This window comes from Crocodylus siamensis, chromosome 5 (genome assembly GCF_052110815.1).
Source record: "Crocodylus siamensis isolate JL-2025a chromosome 5, ASM5211081v1, whole genome shotgun sequence".
Classification (NCBI taxonomy): Eukaryota; Metazoa; Chordata; order Crocodylia; family Crocodylidae; genus Crocodylus; species Crocodylus siamensis.
In genome coordinates, this window is record NC_143399.1 from 159,038,229 (window position 1) to 159,052,561 (window position 14,333).

The 14,333-nt window shown below is 45.1% G+C and overlaps 1 long non-coding RNA gene across 1 annotated transcript in view; it reads left to right on the plus strand.

Moving 5' to 3' along the window:
- Positions 1 to 456: 456 nt before the first annotated feature.
- The window catches only part of LOC149864827 (uncharacterized), a 71,750-nt gene continuing 57,873 nt past the window's right edge, over positions 457 to 14,333 (plus strand). The window contains exon 1 of the long non-coding RNA XR_016442296.1: positions 457 to 1,088. This is a non-coding gene — a long non-coding RNA (uncharacterized LOC149864827). The remainder of the gene's footprint in view (positions 1,089 to 14,333) is intronic.

Sequence of the window (14,333 nt, forward strand, 5' to 3'; positions counted from 1 at the left end):
CATCTACATGTGTTTCGTGGTGCTCAAAATAAGACTGCCCTAGGATAGTACTTGTGTTGACAAGTACTAACCTACGGCAATGTTTATTAGTTTACTTCAGGAAGACTATAAAATGTCACAGAATATATTATCATTATCATTATTATGATTATTGTTGTTGTATTGGTACTGGATGCCCTAGTCACAGACCAGGGCACCATTGTTATATATGCATTATTGGGCTGTGTGAGGGAGAGAAAGAGCCAGCAGGCTCCAAGGCTCCCGGGCTAAGCGGAGGGACAGTGGCCCCAGGTCCGCAGCCCCAAGGAGCCCGGCAGAAAGATCCCTTACCCCGGTGTGTTGGGAAGGGAGGGGCCGGTACTTCCCCCGCCAGTGTAAAGGAGAGGCTGGGACCGGAAAGTGGAAGCAATGCAGAACCGGAAAGAGGACGAGGAGGAGGTGGAGCACGCCGGCGCATGCTGCGAGGGACGCTGAGAGCAATGCTGAATGCGGGTAGGAGCCTCTGGCAAAAAGCTAAACACCAGAGGGGTTTTTGAACCCAGCCTGCCAGTCCCTGCGGGGAGTAGGACCGTTGGTTTGCCGGCCAGGAGCCGGTGGAGCCCGGCAGGAGAAGGCTACCGTAAAGGTCCTAATAAGAGGGCACTACTAACTTTGGGTGCCATAGGCCCTGTAAGAGAGGCGCAGTTCAACTACGAACTTAAATTGTTAAAAAGGGGAACCGTGTAAAGCCCTACAAGAGGGCTCAACCCCTAGAGGGCAAGTTTGAATAGGAAGGCGGCTGCGGCCGGCCGGAGCAGCTGCCCCGATCAAGGGGACCATCTTGGTCATAGTACTTGTTTTGATTTTTATTCCTTCTTTTGTGGCTTATCTGAGTGGACTTGAGGACACGTGGCCGTACCAATCGGTTGGTCACCAACCCCGGTGGTACGGGTGAGGGTGTAGGGATGGCGGAGCCCTCAGCAACGCGGGACCTCATGAGACATCGGCGAGACTTATAATTGGATTACACGTGTCAGACATTTGAACCAACTCCGTTAACATCAAAGTCGTGGCAGGCGAAACACATGCATGGGACACTCCAATTACAGGTGACGACACACTAAACCACTGGCAGGTGGCATCGGTCGGGTCCCCGTGGCGCAGGAACCCCCACAGGCTGGAGGAAAGGATACATTCTTTCCTTGCCAGATGATTCACTCAAATTTTATCTCACACACACAATGGCTTTCATCAAAATATAATTTAGTGCTGTTTTTTAATTTATTTTAATAACGTGGTTAATTCTTCACCTTGGAATGAACAAGGCTTCTTTAGCCAGGGCAGTATGGGACATACCCATATATGAGTTGTCCATTTATCACACATTTGGTGATCGATAATTTGGCCTTGGTCTTTCATATTTGCCAATTAGATGTGAGATTCAAATGTGTTGACTTTGAATAAAAGGAAGAGCAATGAATGATCATATTGTACTGGTATGTGTGTGATAATTTGCGAATCACTTGCATATTAATTAGACTGGTTGGGGATTTTACACATATATGGGAGGCTAAAGGCTTATACCATGGGGAAACATGGCAAAAACAAATTATTTTTGTGCTTTGATAGGAGTGAGGCTATTACAGTTTTTTTTTCAGTGCGTACCCAATTTTTTTTTCAGTCATTATATTTGAAATTAATTGCTGCTTAGAACACCATATTGCTCTGGCTGTTTTATTTGCCAACTGTCTTATTGTAGCATATTGGGCCCAAAAGGTATAGTTTAAGTACTTTCAGGTATGCCATTGCAATTTACTGGTATTTAAATTAGTCTGTTTTATTTTTGCTATCTGGTGTTCTTGACCTTGGGTTATTTTAGAATGTAAAGTTTTGATAGAACCAGCTTTGTTTTTTAATGCCTTGCTATCAATAGAATTTAAAATTTCTGTTCCCACTCCTATACCTCCCAAGATAGTGTCTGTTAGGTTTTGCCGCTGGGGAATGGGATTTGAACCTTACATTGATTGCAACCAGGCATTAAATAAAGGGGCACTATGTGGTTTATAGTCAGGTTTAATCTTGGTTAGGTTATTAACAGCCCAATTTGTTTTGATGTTTAAGTGATTAGCAAGGGTGCCTTATACACGTTTACTGGGGGATACAACTTTAGCAATTGTGGCATATCCATGGCAATTGGGTCATTTTGCAAGAACACAAATTTTTGCTCCATTACCAGCCAACAACAACTATATGCTTCTTGATGGCCATAATATGAGACATCATTGGAAAATTCAAGAGGCAATCCTGAGCAATTGCATTGGTACAAAGTTACAATCAAGAAATCGCCAGCTTCTACTGTTTGTCTTTTGTTGGGTTTTTTGGGGTAGGATTGGGAGCTGCATACCACCATGAAGCAGTGTTGCATTTACCATTTGTTGGTTAAAGCATATGAATGATCTCCATATACCTCTGCCGTCACCTTTCCAATGGCATTTACAGTGTCATTAGCATAAATGTATACCAGTTTAGCATTCTTGTAGCATTTGACATACCAGGTAAACTCCTTTACATCTATGTATGTTAGAGACTGGAAGCTTTTTCAGGCCACCGTTTGTGCCAGGTGATGAAAACACTTTTTTACATTGGTTATTAAATGATTTATACTAATTACTTGCCAGATGCTTATAATTTTAACTACTATAAATAGAGCAAACATATTAAGTACCATAAAAAAATGAGAACGAGAATAATATATATATTTAACTATTTCATGCAGGTGTTTCTTGTTATAGCTCTTTAGATTCAGCAGGCCTTTTACCTAAAAAGCGCTTGTGCAGAGTGTGGGAAAAACAACAAAAACATAAGCCCACCACCAAGGGTAAGAAAACTTAATCTGAACATCCACCATTTAGCATGTGGTGTTATGTGGTTAACTGGTGGGCATATATTTAAAAGGAAGAAGAAATGTTAAAATCATTTTAAAAGAATAATTTTAACTGCGAGACAGGAACCCATTTGAGATGCCTGTCCTTACGGTAGACTAGAGTGCTTAGACGATCCACTATGGAGTATGGACTGAGCCATTTGGATTTCAGGGCATGATACTTTTTTCCCAATTTTAAGTACATCACTTGATCCCCATTCTTTTATAAGGGGAGCTGTGATACTTCCTTTGATTGTGTTTTTAGGCTCATTTTCTCGAGAGCCTGATTTATTTTATATTGCAATGTGTTTTTATTTTTTTGCAGTTGCTTTAGCCATTGAAAGTAATCATGCTGCATTACTTTGGGTGGCTCGGTAGCTTGCCCATCACAATCAGGCTCTATCTTTAACCTTAGAGAATGTCCAAATAATATTTGGCAGGGTTATATCCCTGTTGGCAATCTATTGCTGCTGCAAATTGCCGCTAGGATTAGAGGTAGCTTCTTCAGCCAATTTTTGCCAGTTTGATTAACTACTCTTTTTTAGGGCTTCTTTGATAGTGTGGTTCATCTGTTTCACTTGTTCTGAGGATTGTGGCCGATAAGGAATATGAAATTTCTGAGTTATCCCCAAAGCTTGCAGCATCATAGTGAAGATTTTTTCTACAAATGCTTCCCCATTATTTATTTGAATCGATGATTTCTGGGGTACCGAATTTACACACTACTTCATTCAAAAGTGTTTTGGCAGCTGTGCGTGCATTATTATTCTTAGCTGGAAAGCTTCTACCCACCCTTAAAACGAATTAGTGATGACTAAAAGGTACTGAAATCCTTTTTTACTCCTTGGGAGTTTATTAATGAAGTCTATTTGCAGCCGATGCCAAGGGCCTACTTGTCTTTGGCACATCAGAAATGCTTGGTTTAGTGATTGGGCTTTGTTCATATCACATTGGACACAGTTAGAAATTCAAGTTTCTACATTATTTTTTATTTCTTTCCAATCAGCCACTTGTTTTAACTGTTTGAGGGTGCCTTTTACACCCTCATGCATAAATTGATGCACAACATTAACTAAATTTTGTTTCTTTTTTTTCCCTGGAACTCTGGTAGAATTATAACTATACTTAGCGTTACCACATTCATGGTCTTTTTGACTCCTAGTTACAACAGAAATAGCCACGGTTTTATGTTGTTGAGCTATATTATCTGCTTGTCTGGTTTCAGGTTGCTTCTAAGTCCATATCTTTTGTATGAGCTTTTACATGTTTAATTTTTAGCCAACTGGGATTTTTTTTAACCCACTCATAGATTCACTTCCACTCCTTCAAGTATACTATGTCTTTCCCATCTGCCCCTTTCCAGTTATTTTGGTTCCAATTATACATTCAATATTGTATCCCTTTTACACAGAAATCACTATCGGCATAGATGCCCCGAGGCACAGTTTCATAGTGTTTTAGAACATGATAGATAGCATGTAGCTCCATGTGCTGTGCAGAGCCATGGTTAAGGGGTCCTTGACAGATTTTTTTCCCCTAAATTGATGACAGCATATTTGGTATATCGCTTACCCTTGATTATCATGGAACTCCCATTAGTGAACCAAACGTGGTTCTCTTGTCCCCTTACATCTAAATATTTTAGAAGAGGGTCTTTTATTAAGGTGATTCTTTGTTTCAAAGATGACCTCAGGGCATGCATGCCTAGCTCCCTTTTCAATAAGTGCATGAGTTAGCATGTCTGGGTTAGAAACTGTTTCAGCAGTGACCCCTCTATTTACTAAAGTGAAGGTCCATTGTGCCATATGGGTGTTGGAAACTTTTCCGCCTACAAGTTGCCCAAACAGTACATACTTGAGGGGTGTATGTGTGCTCTGAATGGTTATGGAAGCAGTTTCAGTGAAAGCCTCGAATGCTTGGATGGCCCAAATGGCTGCCAAGCATTCTTGTTTGCATGGATTAACATTTAAATCCGCCCCCTGCAATCTCCTAGATTTATATATTACAGGTACTAATTTATTTTTAAAATTATTTTGCAATAGCTTGGGTGCCTGTTCTCAGCCTCACCTGATGCTGATGAGGCTGGCTGGGGCATGAGGGTGCTTCAGTGTGGGGACTGCCTGCCATCTAGCCCCACACTGGGCCACCCTCATGCCCCAACTGCAGCATGTTGAGCCAGGTTGGAGCAGTCCTGGGCTGGCAGGCTGACCTTCCCCTCCTGCCATGCCTTCTGACAGGGCTGCTGTGACCTGGCTCAATGTGCTGTGGTCCCAAGTGCATGTGTAAATGAGGTGCCAAGGAGCAATAAACTCCAGCATGAACTGTGCCTGAGTTTATTCAGTCGAATTAATTTTTATGTGTAGATGTGCCCAGAGTAACCTAGATCAGTTTAAGCCAGAGGTGGAAATTCAAACATCTGGCATAGCTCCTATAATCTGTGGTTTGATTCATATCTATTAATGATTTAGTCTAATGGGTCAGAAGGGCTAGAATCATCTGTCATATTCACTGTCATCCCTTTCCTCATTGTTGCTATGCTGGGACATGGACATCAGGAGCAAATAGTGTACAGCCAAAAGTTTTCCCTTCCTCAAGAGAAATCTCCTGCTGGAAGCCTTACAAGGATAAAGTATGAGCTGGGACTAAAATATGTATCGTGTCACCTCTAAGATATTCAAGTGCAAACTTCAAAGCCCTATAAGTTTATTTCATTTAATAGATTTCATAGATTTCATAGACATTAGGGCTGCAAGGGACCTTGGAAGACCATCGAGTCCAGCCCTCTGCCCAGGGCCAGGAAATCAACAAGGATCATAGGATCCTAGCAAGATAAACATCCAGATGTCTTTTGAAGGAGTTCAGAGTAGGTGCTTGAACCACCTCCAGCAGCAATGTACTCCAAACCTTGGGGGCTTGGACAGTAAAGAAGTTCTTCCTTATGTCCATCTTGAAATGGTCATGGAGGAGTTTGTGTCTGTTCAACCTTGTCATCCTTTGGGGCACTCTGGTGAACAGATGCTCTCCCACCTCCAGGCAAGCACCCCAATGAACTTATATGTGGCCACCAGATCACCCTGAGCCTGCATTTCTCCAGGCTAAAGAGTCCCAGTCTCTCTTCATAAGGTCTGCTTCCTTGACCTCTGATCATGCGCGTGGCTCTCCTCTGTACCTTCTCAAGCTTCTCCACATCCTTTTTGAATTGTGGAGCCCAAAACTGGATGCAGTAGTCCAGCTGCGGCCTCACCAAGGCCAAGTACAATGGGAGGATGATGTCCCAGGATTTACTTCAGAAGCATCTGTGGATGCAAGCAAGCATTTTGCTTGCTTTACTAGCAGCAATATCGCATTGCAGGCTGTCACAGGGTCACACAGATGCCCTGTTCCTAGGAAGGAATAAAGGCTGCTGAAGCTCCCTGAGACAGCACAGGTGGTGGTTGCCGGAGCACCCAGGCTGGTCACATGGCCAGAAGGGGGCAGGGCCGGGCCTTTACAAACAGCCGAGGCCGGAGCCTTAGTTGGCAGTTCCCTTCTGGCAGCCTGAGGTGCAGGAGCTCTGCAGGAGGGCTGAGCAGCGCAGAACTGATTGTTGCAGCCTGACCACCCAAGCGGCTACAGCATGGTGAGGGTGGAGAGGACCCTGACTGGGAGGCCTTTGCGAGAGAGCCAGGTGGGCTTAGATCTTATGTTATAGCCAGTAGGTTTATTGTTGTGTTTCAGCCGTTTGGCTTATGGTTCTGTTTAGTTACTGTTACACTGGAGGACCGGGAAAGGCTGTAGGGGACGAAGGAGGCCTCATTTAGGAGCGCCCTAGTAGAGTGGGGGTGCTCCCAGCGCCAGAGTGTGGTGCTACATTGTGGGGTGTACTACCCCAGCCCTGGGGAGGGGCACAGTGCCAGTGTGCCCAGCCCTGAGAAGGGCAAAGAGGATTTTGGGGGCCAGGCACAGCTAAGGCCACCTGAGCCCCACTTCAAGGAGCACCAGTGAGAAGCCCGAGGGGCTCGTGTTAGGCTCCAAGGGGAGAGCCACATGAGGAGAAGCTGGGTGCTACTAGAGAGATGAGCCTGGAGAGGGCGAGTCCATGATTATAGAGAGCCTGGAGGGGGCAGAGAGAAGCCCCAGGAGCAGGCGCGTACTTGAGGGAAGCCCCACAAGGGGGCGAGTGCAGAGAGAACCCCTGGTGGGGGCAGGTTTTAAGCAAAGCCCCAGGAGTGGGTGTATACTATTGATAGAAACCCCAGTAGGGGTGTGGATTGAAAAGGATCCCAGAGGGGGTCCCAGTGTTGGGGACCCCGAAGGGCCAAAGGGGCCAGGTGAGGTTCTGGCCGCCTGAGCCTGATTGGATACAGATTGTTAATAAGAGTTAAGAGGGGCCAGGTAAGGCTCAGGCCACCTGAGCCTAATTGATACAGATTGGGGGTATAAACCCAGAGGGGCTAGGTAAGGCTTAAGCCACTGGCCCAGTGGGGAAGAGTACTGTCAGTAAGCCCGAGAGGGCTAACGGATAGAGGGGCGCCGGGTGCGTGACAAGCCCAGGGGCGCCAGAGAAGGGGCGCCGGGTGCGTGACAAGCCCAGGGGCACCGGGCAGGGCGCAGAAAGGAAAAGGACCTGATAACGTCCGGAAGAGCTGCGAGGCTTGGGGCATGCTAAAGGGGAGGTAGGAGGCACGCATTGCCCATAAGGCTGGGGTGCACCGAGTCACCTCATATGGAACGGGGGATAGTTCAGCATAACACCGTGCATTAAGAGAGAGCCTCCCATAGAACCTTATATATACCAGCAAGATGTGGTGGGCGAGATAAGAGGGTGCTGGATTGCCTAATTGACACGGTAGGGGGCGCTAGTGGGATCACGGTCGCTCCTAGGCCCCACTCCGTGACACAGGCTCATGTTCATCGTGTGGTCAATCATGACCCCCAAGTCCCTTCCATCCATAGTGCTAACCAGCGTAGCACTGGTGAGCCTATAAGGATGCTGCAGGTTTTTCTTGCTAAGGTGGAGAACTTTGCATTTTTCAGTGTCAAACACCATCAGGTTCTCGTCTGCCCATTTCCTGAGCCTGCCAAGGTCAGCCTGGATCACCCTCCTGTCTTCAGGTGTGGATGCTTTACCCCAGAGTTTGGTGTCATCAGCAAACTTGCCAGTCTACTTCTGATACCTATGTCCACATCATTAATGAAGATGTTAAACAGTATAGGCCAAAGGACAGAGCCCTGGGGGACTTCACTGGTCACAGGGCACCATGTCAATTGACTTCCATCAACCACCATCCTCTGTGTCCTACCATGGAGCCAATTTCCTAATCAGTGGATCATGGTGTGGCCGAGGCCGCAGTTAGCCAGTTTTACTATGAGGTAATTATAGGATACCAGATAGAAGGCTTTTTAAAAATCAAGATATATAACATCAATCTCTAGGACTAGGACTCTACTAGGAGCAATGTTCTCAAACTGTAGCAGAGGAAATCTGGGTTGGAGATTAGAAATATCTTTCTCACTATGAGGGCAGTCAAGTACTGGAACAGGCTACCTAGAGAAATTTTGGAATCTTCATCCCTGGAATTTTTCAAGAATAGGATGGACTGACCTTTTGCTAGGATGGTTTAGTCAGGGATGATCCGGCCTTGAGCAGGTGGCTGGAGTAGATGGCCTCATCAGGTCCCTTCCAGCCAATCTTTCTATGATTTTATCATTCAATCTTGGCTCTGAGTACTATATTATAGTTGCCTTTTCCCTTATATATCACCTGTTACATATTTAATAATTAGTTTCACTTTGATTCTGCTCCACTTCCTAATTACTTTGAATTGAATTCCCTGTGTCATGTTCAGGAAAAAAGTAAGAAGAGGTTGAGTGATCAGGTCTGTCACTGGCTTCTCAAATTGTGTTCACATATCATCTCTCCTATCCTTAAAATGCCAGAGGCTAACTTTGAATGCAAACTGACACATAATCCCTTCATCACTGATAATAACTCCTAAAAAGATATACTGTATACACTCACATACCACATGTACCTTTCTGCCAAGAATTGGCCTTCACACCTGGCTTTGATTCCTTTTTCACCTGTAGCAGGAGGCTTGGTGCTCCTGCTACTTTAAGAGAACGTGGACTGCATGAAAAGCAGTCTGTAGATGTGATAGGGGGAAGTCAGGAGCCATACGACCTAAAGGGGCTGATCTAGCAAAATATAAAACCAGGGCTTGAGCTGAGCAGGCAATCTAGCTCTGAGAGCCATGAAGGGAACAGCTCCTGAGCAGCTGTGCTGCAGCACGGCTCTGGACTGATACTGAGCTGGGGTTAGCAAAACTGGTGGTTTAAGGGAAGTAGAGGTCTCAGATGGCCCAGAAGCAGGCCCAGGGCCCCAGGGATAGAGGCCAAGGCCGAGGAGTGGGGCCACAGCCAGGGTTAGGGACCCATGGCCCGAGAGGAGTGAGAACCAGGGTCAGGGACCTATAGCCTAGGAGGAATGAGAAATAGCAATTCCAAGGACCCCATAGCTTAGGAGGTCTCAGGTGCTATAGGAGTGAGGCCAGGGCCGAGGAGAAGAAGCCAGAGGCTGAGGAGGGTCACAGCTGGAGACTGTTGGGGCCAGGGAGCCCAGGGATTTCAAATGGCCTGAGGGTGGGGCCAGGGCCTAGGAAGTCTGAGGAGGGCCATAGCCAGAGACTGACAGGGCAGGGACCTGCAGCCCAGGGGAGGGTGGAGACGGGGCCAGGGGCCCAGTGCCTCTGAGAGATGGAAACTGGGTCAGAGAGCCAGGGCTGCTCCCAGGACTAGCCAAGATTTGTGAAGTGCTAGGGTGTGAGCAGAAATAGACAGGGGCTGAGCCCAGGAGGGGCAGAGGATGCAGGCCTGAGCTAGTGAGTGATCAGTAATGCCTGCAAGACTCGGGCACCCCTAATGCTGAATACCACCTAAACCCCATGTCTGTGAGCTGGAACAAGTGGTCCAGCTCATTGGCTATAGAATGCTAATGGATGTGATTAAAAGAAGAGATGAGGAGGCCACGCATTTAGCCCTTAAGGTGATGACTAGAGACATCTGTACTCAGGAGTATAAGACCTTGCTTGAGGAGCCCTGGGTCAGCCTCCCTTTTTTTAAAAGTATTATTACAGCAAAGCATGGCAGCAGTAACATACTGTGGGTCTCCAGTGCTTAGGGGCCAATGCTTGCATTTGCATCCCGTCCTCTCTCATCCTTCTCATAGCAATATTTAAAGTCATGTTATGTGATAAAAACTCTGAAGGGCTTAAGCGGTGCCCCTACATTGGCTGGTGCCTGGCGGCCATGGCTCCCTGCCCCCCACATCAGTCTGCCACTGCATGGCAGGTGAGTTGAAGGGGAGATGGGCCTCAAAGGAAGCTGATGTGATAAGGGCTAAGGGGGATTCCAGGGGTGTCGCAGCAACCCCTGGGGAAGACCCTGTTACACATCCAAAATGTAAAGCCAACTGCCAGCAGCAGCACATTTTCTAATAAGTTCATTGTGGACTTTGATTCTTAGGTCAATGGTAATGTTCTGGAGTCACTGTTCAACCTCTCTTCATTTGATACTATGGTGATAGGGTTAAATAACCATAACATAGATTTATTATTATGGACCAAATCAAAATCAGAGACATGAAGCACTTCTTAGGTAGTTATATATTAGCTAGAAACCTTTTATTTTGAAACTAAGTAGCTTAGTAGTTATCACAACTTTTGGTAAGTAAAAATTTGTTTCTGAAAATGTTTATTAAAAAAATATATGTGGCTCAATTTTGACCTCATGTTCTTAGATGTAAATTGGGAGTATCTCCACTGAAGTCAAACAGATTGCATTAATAAGGGAGGAGAGAGTCATACTTTTTTTTTTTGTAGTCTCTGGTATAATTGCACTTCCAATATTTTTTCACTAAAATACTTTAAATAGTGAGGAATGTTTCAATATGATTTTTTAAAATGGGTTATTTTCAGATATAATTTTTTAATCTCTCAGAAGATGAATAACACGTTTCTACACTTTTAATTCGCATGTATGGCAAGATTTTCAATTATCTGAGAGACTATAATTTTTAACTAATTAAACCGATGAAGATGAAATTAAATGAACTCTCCTGAACATTCAGTGAGCCTTTAGAAATTACTTAAGGTGTAATGTATTTGTTGTAACTGGCATTTCTGAATTCAAACAGTCCTTATGTTTAAAGCAATGTTCAATTTTTAATATATACATATATTTGATTCAGGTGGTCTTAGTTCTTCCTGAAATAAAATATATATATATTGCTGTCCTCAATTTTTCACTTGGTCTTGAGGCTAAGTCCCATTAACATTAGTAGAAGTTCAGTTTAAGTAAGGATGGAGCAATAAAAACTGAGCAAGACCGCAGGATTTGGCTCATAGATATTAGATTTATTAAAGACTTATTAAGGCTGTCCAGGCTCCTGCCAATACAGAATTGTTCCCTTCAGCATAAACTCCTATTTTTCATTCAGTCCAATTTTAAATTACTTGGGTGAAGTGGTTTCCATTACTTCACTTGGTTGATTATTCCACAGTCTAATATAATGACTTTCAAACCGCTTCATTCTCACGGATCACTTTCCAATCACGGGTCTCCCCTAGACATCTGAGTAAAGGTGGGGAGTATGTAGATAGAGTGCAAAGGTTGCAATGAAAGAATGGTCTGAAATCTTCCCCCTCACTCACTTTTTGGTAACTTCTTTTCCCGCTAATTTATAGCAAATGTCTGCCTCATTCTTGCCAGTGAGATTTTGACCAAATTTCCTGAGATTCGTACTCATTATGATTTTCCAGCTTTTGAAACATTCTTGAAAACTGTTTAATTCTCCATTCACTATTACATCTGGCTTGCTTGCTCTATTTTTTTTATTTGTTTGTAGGGTGTGTTTGGTCACCTAAATCTTAAGGTACTGCTCCTGTTCCTTGAATAGACTGAAATTTTTAAAAACGACAAAAATGCTAGCATCTGAATATGGGCATGTGTATGAAAAAGTCATTCCATTCCAACAAGGAGGCACAATGCCAGAGTGCTTAAGATGAGTTGGAGTCCTGCTTTGGACTTGTACCAGTGCCCTATCCCAGTAAAGGGAGCATTTGGGCTGGTGAGTCAAAAGTAGCTGAAGCTGATATACCAGCTACATCATTCTTTTCTGTGTTGTTGTCAGGGACAGAGCCAAAGGGTGTATAACAGTGAAGTTACCACCATTTCCACAGTGTAGGCTAGTGACTTCAGAAACCTGGATCCCCTGTAGAGTCCAGACCATGCCATAGGTAAAGGAGCTGGCGGCTTTTTTCAAGTCCCTGAAGCAGGTAAGATTCCCATAAGTTCCACCTTCCTGCTCAGTCACCCTGTGTGTTCTCCACCAGCCTGTGAGCAGGTGCAAGGAGGGAGAACCTACCTGTTGCCACTGCCATCCCTAGCTAAACCTGGCTTCCCATGCAGCTACTCCCCATAGCCCAGACTGGATCAGGGTAAGAATGGGTAGGGCACTAAGTGGCAGCAGGTGGGTTTCCTTTTCTTGCACCCAAAGCTGTAAGTAGAAAGGATGAGGAAAGGAATGGGAGAGGAAGGGAGATGCTGCTGATCACAAAGTGAACAGGAGGGAACAGTAGGGAGAGAGGACAGATTTTTACCTGACTTGGGGACTGCCCATCGCAGCTGGAGGCGAGGGTGGAAGTGGGCAGTGCAGCCATCCTTAGAATCATAGAAAATCAGGGTTGGAAGGGACCTTCAGAGGTCATGCAGGCTGGAACGCAGCCAGCCTGAAAAGGGAAACCCACAGTTTCCCACATATTTCTTCTTCAAAGGGGTAAATCCATGTTTTTCTCCATTAAAGGAGAAAACCCATATTTTCCTACATTTTTTTCTGCAGCGAATGGAAAATCTGGATCTGTGCTTATAAATCATGTGCCCAATAGGGTTGTGTGAAGCTTTGGTCGCTGATTCAATTCGGTAGAGATTCGGCTCAATTCAGTGGCTGAATCTCTGAATCCAAATTGAATCAGGAGACCCTTTAATCTCTCCAAATTGAATCAGAACCCTCCAAATTGATTCAGAGAGATTTGGACATAGACACAGCTATAAATGTTTTTTCTATATACCTCAAGGTACCAGGTAGCTTATGAATGCTGAGATGGTGGGGTGGATGAAGCATCCCATTGGAGCATGGGGGGGTCCCCACCAAAAGCACTTCCGGTCCACTTCCAGGTCTGCTGTGGGGCGCATGGGGGACCCTTCCCATGACCCCCAGATCAGCAACTAGTGTCTTCTGGGTTGGGGGGGCACCCAGGGTCCCCTCACAGCCAGCTGCTGCGCTGGGCAGGTGCAGGGGGGTTTCCCTGCATGCTCAGTGGTGGACCCGGAAATGGATCCGGTGGACCAAGTACTTCAGGTCCACTTCCAGGTCTGCTGCCAAGCATGTGGGGGCTCCTCTGTGCTCCTTTGGGATGCTCCATCCACCCCACCATTTCAGCATTCACGAGCCATGTCTAGTACCCTGAGGTATGTAGAAAAAAACATTTAAAGCTGTGTCTATGGTTGAATCGCTGATTCTCCAAATCAACATCAAATCTTCAGATTCGGATTCAGCTGAGTTGAATCAGGGACAGTGATCCAGATCAGCAAATCAAATCACTGTCCCCTAAATCGGACCGAATCTGAATCAAATACAGGCTGCTTTGCCCACCCCTGCTCTCCAGTACTCCAGATGTAGCCACACCAGTCCTGAATAGAGGGGAGTAATCACTTACCTTGATCTGCTGGTAACACCCCTACTAATGCAGCCCAGTATGCTGCTAGCTTTCTCAGCAATAAGGGCATATTGTTGGCTCATATTCAGCTTATTGCCCATTGTAACCCCCAGGTCCTTTTCTGCAGAGCTGCTGCTTAGCCAGTCAGTGTCCAGCCTGTACCAGTGCAATGCCAGGCACTATTCCCACAGCTCCCATTTTCAAAACCCTGGATTTGCCTGTCTTTTGTCTACAGAATTGGATATGCCTCAACCACTCCTTCCCTAGGAGCAGCTTGGACAGGTTGACCGATGACTATTTCTATATAAAACATGGAAGTGGACAGAAAGCAAAAAAACCCCAAGGTTCAAATAATGTGTGCTTCATGGATACTTTCTACCTGGCACCTTGTCTCATCATTTTTACCTGTGCATAGTGAAAATAAAATACTAGTGTTTTTACACCCTCTTTTCCTAGATCTGCATATACAAGGTGCAGGGCTCACTGAATCAGACCTCATGTCTCTACAAAATGTGGAAACAAACCCTGATTCCAAACTCCCCAGATGTATATTAATGAACATTCTGATATTTTTGGAATAACTGAATTTGCACAATAGCTTTTTGCATTTCTCATCCATTCCTCTCTAATGTGTAATTTCATTCCTAGGCTTGCTTTCAAAGTAGTAGGAGGAGACA